Source organism: Piliocolobus tephrosceles, chromosome 16, assembly GCF_002776525.5.
Source record: "Piliocolobus tephrosceles isolate RC106 chromosome 16, ASM277652v3, whole genome shotgun sequence".
Classification (NCBI taxonomy): Eukaryota; Metazoa; Chordata; class Mammalia; order Primates; family Cercopithecidae; genus Piliocolobus; species Piliocolobus tephrosceles.
Genome location: NC_045449.1, coordinates 36,094,368 through 36,109,807, shown reverse-complemented (window position 1 = coordinate 36,109,807; position 15,440 = coordinate 36,094,368). Strand labels below are relative to the sequence as shown.

Below are 15,440 nucleotides of genomic sequence, written 5' to 3'. Positions count from 1 at the left end.
CAACATGGTAAAACCCCGTCTTTACTGAAAACACAAAAAAATTAGCTGTGTGTGGCGGTATATGTCTGTAATCCCAGCTACTCAGGAGGCTGACACACAAGAATCGTTTGAACCTGGGAGGCAGAGGTTGCAGTGAGCTGAGATCACACCACACTGCACTCCAGCCTGGGTAAAAGAGCGAGACCCTGTCTCATAAATAAGTAAATAATAAAAAATAAAAACACTTTTGCGCTTGAAACAATAAAAAAGAAAAAAGCAAAAGCCATTATGACTGAACATAATGTCAGGTCTTGATGATCCTTCAAAGAAGTATAAATATTGAGAAGGATCATAACCTGTGTTTTCTCTTCTTACCCTTGCCCCCAGCATACTTGTGGGCACCTTTCTTTATGACTGGGCAGTATTATGAAAAAAGCCTAATGTCAGCTTAAGTAAAACAGAATAAGAAGGGTTAAGTGCACTGGTCCAACAAGGGCATGGTATGGTCAGAGAGATTAAGTCTTGGATTATCTGTTATTTACTCATTCATCCAACAAAGTTTACTGAGGGCCCCATATATGTGCCTAAAACTCTTCTAGGTGCATCTAGGAGATAACCCACTAGCTCCAACTCAGAGTGCCACTCTCAGAAACACGGTGTGTATGGGGGCTGATGCTTTCTGTATTCCAATACCAAGACAAATGCTCCACTACTTCCAGGTTTCCTGCGCTCTCCTCACAAGGCTTGGACTCCATCCCCTAGAGCTGTAGGTCCCTCCCAGTGAGCACCCCCGCTGACGCTGACCGGGAACATTGCAGGCAAGGGTCCCAGCTGTTGGGCAGACTCTGTTTGTGCCTTGGCTCACTCATTAATGGATGAGCTGCTCAGTGTTATCAGGCATTCTTCAATCACTGCAACAGTCAAAGGAGAGGTTAGGCCAGATTTAAGTAATCTTCTAGCTCAAAAATTCCAGCTCCTTTTATCCTCTGATCACCAAGTTGACATGGACCTCTAGGGGCCTCTACTTCATCTTCCTGTCTCCAGACGAAACCTCTTAAACCACAAAGACAAATGAAACTTGTTCCCATTTCTGAAGACCTTCAGGGGAGGCCATTCCCCTCTGTGCCTATGAGTCACTTTTCTTACATCTCACATCCTATCTGGAATGTCTTCCTCATACCTTACTTGAATCCTCCCTCCATAGTGTAAATTCATTTGCCTCTGGTTCTGTTTCTAAGTGCAGAGAGACAAGACTGAATCACTGCGTTCTGAGCAATGACTCTTAAGAGACTTTTATGTCTTCTTCACCATGTTCACTGCAGGCATTACAAGAGGTGGCAGTGTTTCTCAGCTATTAAAAACCACGAAGGCATCAGGAAAGCTGACCACACTGCCCAGTTCCTGCCTCACCCTGGCAATGGTACTACAGAATCCAGAAAACCTAAGCCTTCTCTGAAACCCACACGCTGGCCACTTAGCTCTACTCAGAGTTCACCAAGGGGGAGAATAATGTGCTCCCATGCCAGATCAAAAGCTCAGGAGGCAGCAGCCACTTTTTCTTGTCCTCACTCAGCTCAAACGGCCCCACCTCCAGGAAGCCTTCCCTGCCCCAACTCCTCTTCTGGCTGGCAAAGTGCCCCCTTCCTCAGTGCTTTGTCTTATCGCAGCACTTGCCACAGTAACTGAAATTCCAGGCTAACATGTTTGTCTCTCTTACTAGACAGGAGGCATCTTGAAGGCAGGGGCCATGGCTTGGTGATCTTTGTGCTCCAGGATGGGCCCCAGCAGAGTATCTGGCACTTGGCCTGTGGTTCTCAGCAGACTCTTGTTAAGCTGAACCCTCCAGCATGTTCCAGTGATGGCTGGACATTGCACTGGCAGCCCTTCAAGCAGGACACAAACCCCACAACCCCCCATCTCCATCCTCCCCGACCACGACCACCCCTTGAGCTCAGTAGGGGTCTCTCTGACATTTTTTTTTTTTTTTTTTTTTTTGAGGCAGGGTCTGGCTCTGACACCCAGGCTGGAGTGCAGAGGTGCAATTTCAGCTCACTGCAACCTCGGCCTCCCAAGCTCAAGCGATCCTCCCACCTCAGCCTCCTGAGTCGCTGGGACTACAGCTGCATGCCACCACACCCAGCTAATTTTTGTAGAGATGAGGTTTCACCATGTTGCTCAGGCTGGTTTAGAACTCCTGAGTTCAAGCGATCCACCAGCCTCAGTCTCTCAAAGTGCTAGGATTACAGGCATGAACTACCACACCCAGCTCTCTCTGACAGTTTCTCTAAGGGTGTGGGCCTGCAGCCAGACTTCCCGAATTCAAATCCTAGGTCAGCCACTTTCTAGCCATGTGATCTTGGGCAAGTTATTTAAACTCTTGATGTCTCTTATGTCTCTATTTCTTCGCCTGAAAAATTGGTATAATATCTCATAGGTCCTGCAAGGATTAAACGAGCTGATCCATGTGAAGCACTCGGAAAGGGTCCGACCCCTCTGTGAGTGCCACAGTGGTTGTTTCCCAAGCCTATTCCTTCACAGAAACCCTTGGCCCCTACAGCTTCCACCTTTTTTTTTTTTTGAGACAGAGTCTCACTCTGTCACCCAGGCTGGGGTGCAATGGTGTGATCTTGGCTCACTGCAACCTCCACCTCCTGGGTTCAAGCGATTCTCCTGCCTCAGCCTCCCAAGTAGCTGGGACTACAGGCACCTGCCGCCATACCTGGATAATTTTTTGTACTTTAATAGAGATGGGGATTTCACTGTGTTGCCCAGGCTGGTCTTGAATTCCTCAGTTCGGGCAATCCTCCTGCCTTGGCCTCCTGAAGTGCTAGGATCACAGATGTGAGCCACTGTGCCCAGCATCTTTTTTTTTTTTTTTTTTCTGTGACGGGGTCTCGCTCTGTTGCCCAGGCTGGAGTGCAATGGTGTGATCTTGGCTCACTGCAAGCTCCACCTCCTGGGTTCAAGCGATTCTCCTGCCTCAGCCTCCTGGGTAGCTGGGATTACAGGCACCCACCACCACGCCCAGCTAATTTTTGTATTTTTAGTAGAGACGGGGTTTCACCATGTTGGCCAGGCTGGTCTGGAACTCCTGACCTCAGGTGATCCATCCGCCTCAGCCTCCCAAAGTGCTGGGATTACAGGCGTGAGCCACCACGCCCTGCCAGCTTGCACTTTTGACTGCCTATTGGGCCTGCCCCCATCCCCTCACTAGGTTCCCTTCCTCCAGGGAACTCTGCCCTGTTCCTCTGGACCAATGTTAGCATTAACTTTATGCCATTCAACCCTCCTCACTGGTTATGCCTCCTCACCCCTGCCCCCAGCTTTTGGGGCAAATTCTCCAAAGAAAAGGGAGAAGAGTTGGTTCCACAGCAGGGCTACAGATGCTGAGTCATTCTGCCCCCAAATACGCTTAGCTGTCACCCATGACATTTCAGTCTCCCCACCCCCGCCTCCAGTGTGCGGTCCTCTCTGCTCATCATTCAAGCGCCTCACCCCAACCCCTCCTACTCTTCCAAAAACCATCCTCAGACCCTACAGTTTTTACCAAAGATTTCCTTAATAATGAGCCTCAGAATTTGTGTACCCCTGTGCAGAAATGATAATAATAATAATAGTTTCAATGTAATGAACACTTCCTCCTTGTGTGGCATACACGTGAGATATCTTTTAACTCTTTCTAAATATAGGAAACTCAGGCACTTACAAAGTCTTAGAGTAAGATGGAGAGCTGGGATTCTACCTGGGGATGCCTAACTTCAGATCTTACACTCTAAACAACTAAGCTATGATGTAAATGTGCACAAAATAACTCAGTTGCTTCCTGGGGGTGAAGTTAGGCCAATGGAGTTGGAACTATTTTTATTTTTTTTATTTTTTATTTTTTATTTTTTGAGACAGAGTCTCACTCTGTTGTTCAGGCTGGAGTCCAGTGGCATAATCTCAGCTCACTGCAACCTCCGCCTCCCGAGCTCAAGTGATTCTCCTGCCTCAGCCTCCCGAGTAGCTGGGGTTACAGGTAGGCACCACCATGCCTGGCTAATTTTTTGTATTTTTAGTAGAGACAGGTTTCACCATGTTGGCCATGCTGGTCTTGAACTCCTGACCTCAGGTGATCCACCTGCCTCGGCCTCCCAAAGTGCTGGGATTACAGGCAGGAGCCACCACGCCCAGCCTAAACATTTTTATCCTACCAAGAATTCCTCAAAGACCCTTGGTGCTGCCACAATGGAAATGAAATAGTCACATTTATAAGAAGGGAGTTTATGTTTACAAGGACTGTTATCACATTTATCATTTATGACCTGCTTTAAAGATAAGACATTTAGCTGCATCATCAAGAGTCTGTGATAATGCTCTGACACATCAGAGGTTCTGGGAGCCTGGAAGCCAAGGGGATCAGAGGAGCACTGAGTGAGCCAACACAGCTAGCATCCTGAACTCGCCAACCCATGGTAGCCAGGGCCACAGCATGACTGAGAAGTCATAGCCACTGGGGAAGGTGAATCCTCAGACACTGCAACAAGGACCTTTGCATGCCACCAAGAGACTTCCAATTCCCAAGTCAAGGACCACTGGACCCTTTAGGGTCTCCAATGCCCTTCATTTTATTTTATTTTATTTATTTATTTATTTATTTTTATTTAGGAGATGTAGTTTTGCTGTTGTCATCCAGGTTGGAGTGCAATGGCACAATTTCGGCTCACTGCAACCTCCGCCTCCCAGGTTCAAGCGATTCTCCTGCCCCAGCCTCCTGTGTAGCTGGGATTACAGGCACACGCCACCACACCCAGCAAATTTTTGTATTTCTAGTAGAGATGGGGTTTCACCATGTTGGCCAGGCTGGTCTGGAACTCCTGACCTCAGGTGATCCATCCGCCTCAGCCTCCCAAAGTGGTGGGATTACAGGCGTGAGCCACCGGGTCCAGCCTCCAATGCCTTTTATAGCTCTTACTTCCTGTAAGTGCAAGAGCTAGTAAAACGGAAGCACCACCTCCTCCAGGTCACCTTGGATAGTCAGAGGTGAGCCCTGTCAGACACCCAGCTTCCTGTGCCCAAGGCTCTAGAATGCTCCTGCCTCTGTTGCTTATTACCAGAGCAAATGTAGGAATCACGAAAGGAAGAATACCAGTGTGAGTGGTGCCATATGCCAAACACTGTGCTCTCTAGTTAAACAAAGAAAAATCCCCTACAGGTCTCTGTGGGGAATTTGAGCCTAAGGAAGTCTTCTGAATCCCAAGGTAGAGAAGTCACAAATGGCAGATCCTCCTAAAGCTCTTCCAGATCCCTAGCAAGCGTAGACGCCACAAACACCTATGCAGCAGCCCAGGGCCTAGTGAGCCAAGAAAGGAAAGGCAGGCCAGGCCTCCTCTGGGCTGCACTGGGGATAGTGACAGCAGCCCTCTGGCCCCACTTGCCTTCAAGAGTCCGAAGGGATCTAAGGAACCGACAATACTCAGATCATAGCCTTGGACAATTCTGCCCCAAGACCTCCTTAAGAGGCATCTTTCACACTTAACACTCTCTACTAAAGCACCTCAACCCCATTTCCCCAAGAACAAGCTGGAGCTCTTAAAGGCCTGGATCTCACACCCAGCTGAAACACCAGAATATCCACCTCCACCCAAATCCATTTACCTCTAATTCAGTGGTCCTAGCCCAGCGCCCAGGGCCTTGCCACCACACAGGCAGCAAAATGAGCCCCGGGAAAAGGGCTACCTCATCTGCCCCCATCCTCTAGCTAGCTGTAGGGAGCTGGGATCTGTCCAGACACTCCAGGTCTCCATGGCCACAAGCCCAAAGTTGCATAGGGAGGTCATGAGAAAAGACCTTAGAAGCAGTCTGCTCTTTGAACCCTGGGATTATTCACTGAGCAGCCAAAAAGGTGACAACTGTTCCTGATAGCCCAAGTCAGGCCAGTAACTCTAGGGCAGGGGTCTCAATGGAGGTCCTAGTTCCAAGGGGGTATATTAACCGTCTGGTATTGAATACAAGTGTTTCCCTACACATGTGCATTTTGGAGGGAGAGGAGTTAGAGCTTTCACCAGATTCTCAAAGGGGCCCATGACTAGGACCTCTGGCCCTAGTTGGCCTGACCCAGGAGCTGGGGATACAGCTCTAGTCATATCAACATCCCTGGGCCATCCTTGCTGTCCAGGGTCTCTCTTCTATTCAAAGATGTGCCCAGGTCAGTAGCAGTATCCTGTTTCCTTTGTCCTGACCCTTCCAGCTGCAGAAAGTGGACAGGGAGGTTTCACATCCAGCCCTCCTGCACAGGCTCCAGCTTCCTGGAGGCCCAAGCCAGGTTTCTCCCAGCAGCACCTCTCCATCCCAGAGATGGCACCCTCCATTCAAATTGAGGTACCAGTGGGACTGACCCCCAACAACAGAGAGGACCCAGCTTCACACTTGATCCAGCAGGAGCCCAACCGCATGGTGACATGACTTCCTCCATGAGAGAATTCCTGGGACCCCTCACCTCCTTCAGGCACAGCTGGCTATAAAGAAAAGGGGTGAGAGGCCCAGAACATCTCCCTGAGTCCTTTCTCCTGGGCCAGGTGGCTCAGGTGCTTCGGGATCACCCAGGGAAGGTTCATTCCTCTCCTACAAGACGCTGCCTGCCGATCGGGTGGGGAGCACGGTGGATGGTCTTCTTGCATCTATCGCCTCTAGGACATCTTGTTTCTAAACTCCCAGGGAGTCCCCTCACCTTCTACCCCACCAAAAAAAGGAAAATCTAAACCCTGTCTCCCCTTAAAACACATTCCTTCTCAGGAATTTCATTTCAGTGTACGTTTCTCGGAGCTAAAACTTTTTTTAAGGGGAAAAGAAATGGGCAGGGCAGTGCTGGGTGTAAGGCGACCATGCGACCGAGAAAAGGAAGAGGGCGGAATGAATAAACGCCGACACCAGCCCCTTGGAGCTCAGAGCCCGGGGCACAGGAGCCGGCGGGGCGGGGGAGCAGGGGCGGGGACAGCGCATTCCCAACTTTCTCTGGCCGAGCTGACGGGAGATACAGCTCCCAGGGGACCGGGAGGGACCAAAAAAGGCTGAGCCGACCTGTGACATCGGCGGGGGCAGGAAGCGAAGCTCCTCTCCCCCTGAAAGGCGCTCGGCTCCCATCAGGCGCCCCCGCCTGCCGTCGCCGCCCAGCGTGCGCCCCCAGGCCCGGGCACTGCGGGGAGGGGCGCCCACACAAAAGAGGGAGCCGCGGGAGAGGGGACTTGGGCGGCGCCGGCTCCGGGAGGCCTCGTCTCCCTTCCCTGCGCCGCCGGCCCGCGCCCCCGGGTCTAATCGCGCGCCCCGCTCCCGGTCCCCAGATGCCCGCACGCCCCCCGCGCCCGGGGCCCGGGATGAGGTGGGGGCTCGGGAAGGAAGGGCGGGCGGGGACCTGCCGCACGCGGAGCTCCCGGGGAGCCGCGCCGACAGTCCCGGGAATCAAACTCGCGACGGCCCGGCCCTCCCGGCGGCGCCTGGGCAACGGGTCCGGAGAAGGTGGGGCCGCCGGGCCGGGGCCGGGATTGCGCGCTGGGCGCCGGCGAGGACCGCGCCCAGGGCCGGGCGGGAACCGCGGGAGCGCGGGGGTCTTACCGGGCAGCGCCACGCGCGTCCGCTCCGCGCGGGCCGCAGGGGCCGGGCCGCGGGCCGGGCGGGGGAGGGGCTGCAATCCGCAGCGGCGGCGGCGGGGCCGGGCTCGGCGGCGGCGGCGCGGCTGGGGCGCGGGGAGGCGGAGAAAGCGAGGCGAGGCCGGCTTCCTAGCGGCGGGCGGCGAGAAATGCAGCTGTCCCTGCGCGGCTGCCGGCAGGACCACAAGTGGGGCCGCGCGGGGAGGAGCGGGGCTGCGGGCGGGGTGGGGGCCAGGCTGCGGCGCCCCCGGGCCCTTTCCCGATGGCCGACCCCTTTCCAGCGAGGAGGGAAGCGGACCTGGGGGTCCGGAAACCTACACGGTTGCGGGGGGTGGAGAGGGGAGCACCCGGTGAAGACTGAAAAAATGCCCTCCGTGTCCCTCCCTCCCGGGCCGCAGTGACTCCCCAGCTTGCGGGCAGGAGGGCGTGAGCGGGGCGCTTCGACCTCCGGCGCAGAGCGGGGTGCGGGGTATCCTGCCCCTCCTAGCTGCGGAGAGGGTGGGCGGAGGAGACCTGAGACCTCTGAGACTCCGTGGGGAGCTAAGAGCAGGGCTGCCCGACAGGTTCCAGGTCAGTGCCAGGAACCCAGGGTGAGGACGCACAGCTGGGGCTTGGGACACAGGTGTGGAGGAGGGGCAGCTCCCTGGAATTAGGGCCCTGGAAAGGAAACCAAATCAAATGCTGAGGCCACAGGAGATGGTGGGAAGGGGGAACAAATCAAAGCTATCACTCATCTACACCTGCTATCTCCCATTTTCTTCTCCCCCAACCTCCCCTGCATCCCTGATCCCTTCCAGGGCTGCTGAGCCCTGGGAAGATTTTCCATGGAAGAACTTGTTTAATAAATGGGAAATTGACCTTTGCTATTCTTTTCCCACGTGCTTTCGTTTCAGACTCCAATTTGGGAGTGGGTAGCCTGGATCAGGTGGTGACCTCCAAGCACCCTGCTACCTAGGGGATCCGAGGAGGGTGAAGGCCAGATGCAATCTAAGCTATGTCCCCAAACAACTTGCAAAGGGTCTGCACCCTCCTCCTGCAAAAGTCTGCCTTACAGACCCATTTGCCCGTCTGGGCCCAGACCCCAGGAACAGCCCCCTCTCTCCCTTCTGAGCGCTTGCAATTTGCTAGCCTTGCTGAGACAGATCGACCCGCTCAGCCTCAGAGACAGCTGATGGTAAAAACCACAAACCAAAGTGCCCCAGACACCAATGTGTTTCCATCATTTGCATGACAAGGGTAAGTTTCTTCAGCAAGTTGGGAAACTGGGAGGGGGAGAAACCTCAGAACCACACCCTCCTCGAGAGGCCCAACGTTAGGTTAGCATGTTGAACGGAACTCCAGGACTGGGTTTCCAAACCCCTCTGAGGATCTCCTCTCTCCTGCTCTTCTCTCCCCACACTTCTCAATTTCCGGGGGAGGCAGGGTGCTTGAAATCCCAGAAAACGGTCTTCAGGCCCCAGGTTAAAGATTCTTAATCCGGAGGGACTGACCCATCCGTCTACACTGACTCCTGGCTCCTTTCCCAGGTTGTAATTAAGAGCTCAGGATTTGTCCTCCTGGCCAATATAGTCTAGATTATGTTATCAAGTGTGTTACCTTATACTTACTCATAGTGCAGTTCATTTGTCACTTTCCTGCTTACTTGCAAGATCCCTCTGCAGTTCATCCCTGTCACCTTGGCACTTCAGGAGCAGGAAAATGCGTCAGCAAACTTGGAGATTTCCATTTGCACTTACCTGTGGATTGCTCATAAATTTTTTTATTATTATTTTTTATTTATTTATATTTTTTTGAGATGGAGTTTCGCTCTGTCGCGCGGGCTGCAGTGCAGTGGCGCGATCTCAGCTCGCTGCAACCTCCACCTCCCAGGTTCAAGTGATTCTCCTGCCTCAGCCTCCCGAGTAGCTGGGGTTACAGGTGGGTACCACCATGCCTGGCTAGTAAAATTTTTAAATACATTATTATTATAGTCATTAATAAAACCAGTTGCTCTAATGGGCACTCTTCCTTGAAGCACACTTTTCTTGGGCTTTGCTAACAGACTCCTCCTTTTGGGTCTATCCTTCTGGAAGCTTTTTCTCAGACCCTTTCCCTGCCTCTCACAACCTCCCCACCCCCAGACACCTCCACCCATTCCCACCACTGCCTCTGAGGCCCAGGGCTCCAGCCCCTCACACCAGCCGCCTGCAGAGGGCCACCTGTGGCTCTCCCAGACACCTAAAACTCAAGGAGGCTAAAGGCAACTGAGACCTCTTCCCTCCTGAAGCCACCTCGTCCTACTCTCCTGAATCCGCCTCAGGCTCAGAGGCTGGAAGCCTCAGTCTCCTGTGCATCTTCCCTGGCACTCTACTGCTTATCAGATCCTGTTCATTTCTCCTTCTCTCCCCGCCTCACTCCTCCACTTCTGCCTGGTTCAGGCCCTATTGTCTCTGCTCTTCCAAATATGAGATGTCCCTTTTGCTTTCCAGCCCAACCTTCTATGTGCTTCAGGAGACTCTCTTAGTTCTTCTTTCTCCTCCCCTCTGCCTCAAAACCACAAACATTTCAGGATACCCCCTTCTAAGGGAACCTGGCCCCAACCCTATCCTGCCCTCAAGTCATTGTCCTGTTTCTGTCTTCTGCATTCATCAGCAGGCCTCTCCTAAGAAGCAACCAGACCCACTCTCTGCTTCTTCAAGCCCCATTCAGTCCTCAACTTCCTGCAATCTGGCTTTCTTCCCCTTCATCCTAGGGGAAGATACCTTTTTGAGGGAGGCACCCTTAGGCTCCTCTTTGCTTCAACTGATGGGCCTCCTCCCTGTCCTACTCCTTCACTCCATTGGAGTCCTGAATATTGTTAATGCCTCCCACCCTCATGGCTTCCTAGTCTCTGCATCTTTCTACCCACTCCCTCGTTTCTTCAGCTCTGCCTGCCCCAGGGGCTTCTCCAAGGCTGAGTCCTCTAATTTTCTAACCAACCCCTCTTTCCAGATGTTCTCACAGAGGGAATAGAGTGGGGCAGGTACCAACCCCTCACGGCTCCACTTGCAGACTGCTAACTTTTTTTTTTTTTTTTGTTGTTGTTGTTGTTGAGATGGAGTCTCGCTCTGTTGCCCAGCTTGGAGTGCAATGGCGCGATCTTGGCTCATGGCAACCTCTGCCTCCCAGGTTCAAGCGATTCTTCCAACTCAGCCTCCTGAGAAGCTGAAACTACAGGTGCACGCCCCCATGCCCAGCTAATTTTTTTTAATAGAAACGGGGTTTCACCATGTTGGCCAGGCTGGTGTCAAACTCCCGACCTCCGCCCGCCTTGGCCTACCAAAGGCCGGGTTTTTTTTTTTAATTTAATTTTATTTATTTACTTTTTTCTTTTTTCTTTTTTTTTTTTTTTTTTTTTTGGGAAATAGTTTCGCTCTTGTTGCCCAGGCTAGAGCGCAATGGCACAATCTCGGCTCACCGCGACCTCCACCTCCCAGGTTCAAGCAGTTCTCCTGCCTCAGCCTCCCGGGTAGCTGGGATTAAAGGCATGGGCCACCACACCCAGCTAATTTTGTATTTTTCGTAGAGACGAGGTTTCTCCATGTTGGTCAGGCTGATCTCAAACTCCTGACCTCAGGTGATCCGCCTGCGTTGGCCTCCCAAAGTGCTGGGATTACAGGCATGAGCCACCGTGCCCAGCCAAATGTTATTAATAACATTACCCGCTCTGCTCCTAGTGGAGTGTGCTGATGACCTATCTGAGCGCCCCACTCCCTCTCTCAAGCCCTGACTGGCATGTGTTACTGCTATTGGACAAGCTGTCCCACAGCCACTGCACCTTCAGCGTGGATAGCCTGGAGCCCATCATCTCCATCCACATCCTTTGCCAGAATTCTCTGTCCTGGATAAGGAGCGCCTCCCATTCACTCAAGCTGCAGATGTTACATGCTGCCTTCTTCCCCTCCCACATTCAACCCCCTCAGTAAACTCAGGGCTTTCTGCTTCTGAGTTTCTCTGGAATCTGCCCCTTCTCCTCTGCCCTGGCTCAGGCCCTGCTGCCAGGGCCCTGCCTTTCAATCCATCCTCTTCAGTGCCAGCAGTTACTTTTCTAAAGTACAAACTGGCGATGCCTCTGCCCTGCTGAACAGGGTGGATGACTTCCCACTGCCTGGAGAACAAAATTTAAACTCCTAAGAGAGGCCCTTCCCAGGGTGCCCTTAACTTCCATTCCAGCTCCTCCCATTTCTGTCCTCATGCCACCCACCCACTCCCAGACTAGAACCAGCCAAGAACAGGGCAGGCACTGTGGCTCACATCTGTAGTTCCAGCACTTTGGGAGGCTGAGGTGGGTGTATCACTTGAGGCCAGGAGATTAAGACCAGCCCGGCCAACACGGTAAAACTCTATCTCTACTAAAAATACAAAAATTAGCCAGGGGTGGTGGCAGGCGCCTGTGGTCCCAGCTACTTGGGAGGCTGAGGTAGAATTGTTTGAACCTGGGAGGTGGAGGTTGCAGTGAGCCGAGATCATGCTCGACTCCAGCCTGGGTGACAGAGCAAGACTCAAACAAACAAAGAAACAAACAAATAGAACCAGCCAAGAACACTCGCTGTTTCCACAGACTGAATATGAAGGTGATAGAAGCCTTTTGCTAAGTCTGTGGCTGTATGAAGCTCAGATCACTGGAGCATATGGCATTATCTACTGTGAGAATGAGGTTGATGGAGAGCCATTGGGCTCAAGCTTGGAAATGGTGAGCTCGGATCGGACCGTGGGGAAAACAGGACATTTCCCTTCTGAAGTTCCCCCAGCCCAGGGCGAATGCCAGGGCATGAATGGTTGATAAGAAGAGCAGATGGTTGCAGTTTTGCAACCAACCACATTGCCCCTGTCACCCTGAGACCCACCCCTCCTCCTAGGACCACCAAAGACAGCTTAAGAAGGCCGGAGGTAGAAAAGTAAGTAGTGTAAACATCCAAGTAATTTGAATAATCCTCTCCCTTTCTCCCTCTGACCAATTTAACCAAGGAACTCAGAGGAAACTTCCCACCTCGAACTCCTAGGCTCAAGAGATTCTCATGTCTCAGTTTCCTGAGTAGCTGGGGCTACAAGCCTGTACCACCACACCCGGCTATTTAAAGAAAAAAACTTTTTTGTAAAGGTGAGGTTTTGCCATCTCGCCCAGGCTGGTCTTGAGCTCCTGGGCTCAAGCCATCCTTTCGCCTCCGCCTCCCAAAGTGCTGGGATTACAGGTGTGAGCCACTGTGCCCAGCCCGGGGAAACTTTTAAGGATCTGGTAACATCACTTGGGGATTTGAAAGCACACACAGGTGAACCGCGGAAGCAGTCTTAAAAAATAAATAAATAAGCAAACAACTCCGTTGTGAGATAATAGCTAGATGGATGCCTGTGGGCTTGCCAGTTTGATGACTATCTGAAAGGGTTTCTGGGGACTTTCACCCCTTCCCCAGGGTGCCAGCACCAACATCATGCCTGCGGTAGTTCCTGTGAGCTCTTCTTCCCTTGCGTAAGGAATTGCTCCCTTGAAGTCCCTGTGTCCATCCCGCCATATAGAGAGACGGAGTGTGTGCCATTACAGTTGGTCTCTTCATGAACTCCTGGGAGGTAAGGGGTGTTTTCCATCTATCTCAGTGTCTGCACCCCGCGAGATTGAGTAAATATTTGCCAAAGGCCTGAATTCTAACAGGCGAGTGAGACATGCCCTGTTTGCCTTTATAAAAACCACTGTCTTCCCCTTGGTTGGTAACAGTTTGTGAGGTTCCAGGGATCTTGCCCCTTTGTACAGAGGCTGCCAGCTTGTCCTCTACAAGGCAGTGGGGTGGAGATTAGACCTAGATAAATGGAATCCCATGTAATAATTAAAATTGTTCTTAAAGAATAGTTAGTAAGGCCAGGTGCATTGGCTCACACCGGTAATCCCAGCACTTTGGAAGGCTGAGGCAGATAGATCACGACGTCAGGAGTTCAAGACCAGTCTGGCCAACATAGTGAAACCCTGTCTCTACTAAAAATACAAAAATTAGCCGGACGTGGTGACGCGTGCCTGTAATCCCAGCTACTCGAGAGGCTGAGGCAGGAGAATTGCTTGAATCTGGGAGGCAGAGGTTTCAGTGAGCCGAGATCGCACCACTGCACTCCAGCCTGGGTGATAGAGCGAGACTCCGTCTCAAAAAAAAAAACAAACAAAGGAACAGTTAGTGAATGTAAAAAATGATACAGTGTTGGGGAAAAGAATGTTACAAAACAAAATGCAGTGATCCTATTTATTTTTAGTTGGTAAAAATAAAAGTATAAACATAAAAGACTTGAAGAAAATATACCAAAATGTTAACATCATTAGATGAGGGTTTAAAGATAACTTTTATTTTGTTATTAGTATTTTCTGGATTTTCTGAATTTCCTACATTGTACATACATTGCTTTATAATCGATTATGTATATATGTCCATATTTAGCCTTCAAAATCATTATAATTGGAAGGAGGAAAGTTAAACATAAATGACTTTCCTCCATAATTATTCTTTTTTTTTTTTTTTTGAGACGGAGTCTCGCTGTGTCGCCCAGGCTGGAGTGCAGTGGCACGATCTCGGCTCACTGCAAGCTCCGCCTCCCGGGTTCATGCCATTCTCCCGCCTCAGCCTCCGAGTAGCAGGGACTACAGGCGCCTGCCACCGCGCCCAGCTAGTTTTTTGTATTTTTAGTAGAGACGGGAATTCACCATGTTAGCCAGGATGGTCTTGATCTCCTGACCTCGTGATCCACCCGCCTCAGCCTCCCAAAGTGCTGTGATTACAGGCTTGAGCCACCGCGCCCGGCTCCTCCATAATTATTCTTAACTTAAGCTCTTTTTTTTTTTTTTTTAGACAGAGTCTCTGTCACCCAGGCTGGAGTGCAGTGGCACAATCTTGGCTCACTGCAACCTCTGCCTCCTGTTGCCCAGGCTGGCCTCAAATTCCGGGGCTCAAGTGATCCCCCTGCCTCAGTCTCCCAAATGGCTGGGGCTACAGGTGCACACCAGCATCGCCTTGGCTTGCTCCTCATCACTCTAATACTCAATGAATGATGCCTGTTTTTCTTACTGTCATTCTTCCAATTCCAAGAAAGGATACCTGAGATCAATTTGGTCTAGATGCTCAAATCTGGTTCTTCCCGGAAATGAAGCTCCCTAGAGGAGGTTGCGGGGTGGAGCAGGATGAATATTCCTGTGTGGGACTTGGGAGCAGGTGCTGCAGGTGGAGGAGCCGCATGGCCCTGGTGTCCTGGGAAAGAATCCTCCTTTCTTGGAGGGAGGGAACCTCTGCTGGGCCAGCAAATGGTCAGGGAAGGAGGAGAGAGGAAGCTGGCACTAAATCATTGACCCCTGAACAGGGTTCTGGGCACTAGCTGAAATGTCAAAAATGTTTTACTCTTTGGAGGAAGAGCCTCACTTGGGTTGCACAGCAAAGTGGTGGGTGGAGGACCCCATAGAGAGCTGACTTCAGAGTAACTTGTTTCTTAAAAAGAGAAAAGAGAAACCTCCTTCTAGAGGCAGGGCTGAGCCTCTGGGGCAAGAAGACCTTGAAGCTATGGCAAGACTGAGTTCCTAGGAGCCAGACCCTCAGCCTCAGGCCTCACACTCCAGTCTATAGAGCCTGCTCCCTTTAGGGTAGGGAAGGTAGAGCCCAGGACTCAGTTCGGCTCCATTCTACAGTCAGGAAAGTGTCACATTATTGTGGCAGGTTGAGAAGCACAGCAGGAGATGGTAGCATAGAGGGGCACATCTACCACTGAAGGACAAGAAGGCTGAACTGAGATTTAAGGGAGCAGGAAGATGTAGTCACTCATTTCTTTATGAATTCATGGATTACTATTTTCCTT

At 51.6% G+C, this 15,440-nt stretch overlaps 1 protein-coding gene across 1 annotated transcript in view; it reads right to left on the bottom strand.

Moving 5' to 3' along the window:
* CUEDC1 (CUE domain containing 1) overlaps window positions 1-7,757 on the bottom strand; it is a 138,286-nt gene extending 130,529 nt beyond the window's left edge. Inside the window, exon 1 of the mRNA XM_031934320.1 lies at window positions 7,570-7,757. The gene's annotated coding sequence lies outside the window, so the exon portion shown is untranslated. The remainder of the gene's footprint in view (window positions 1-7,569) is intronic.
* Between the last annotated feature and the right edge of the window lie 7,683 nt (window positions 7,758-15,440).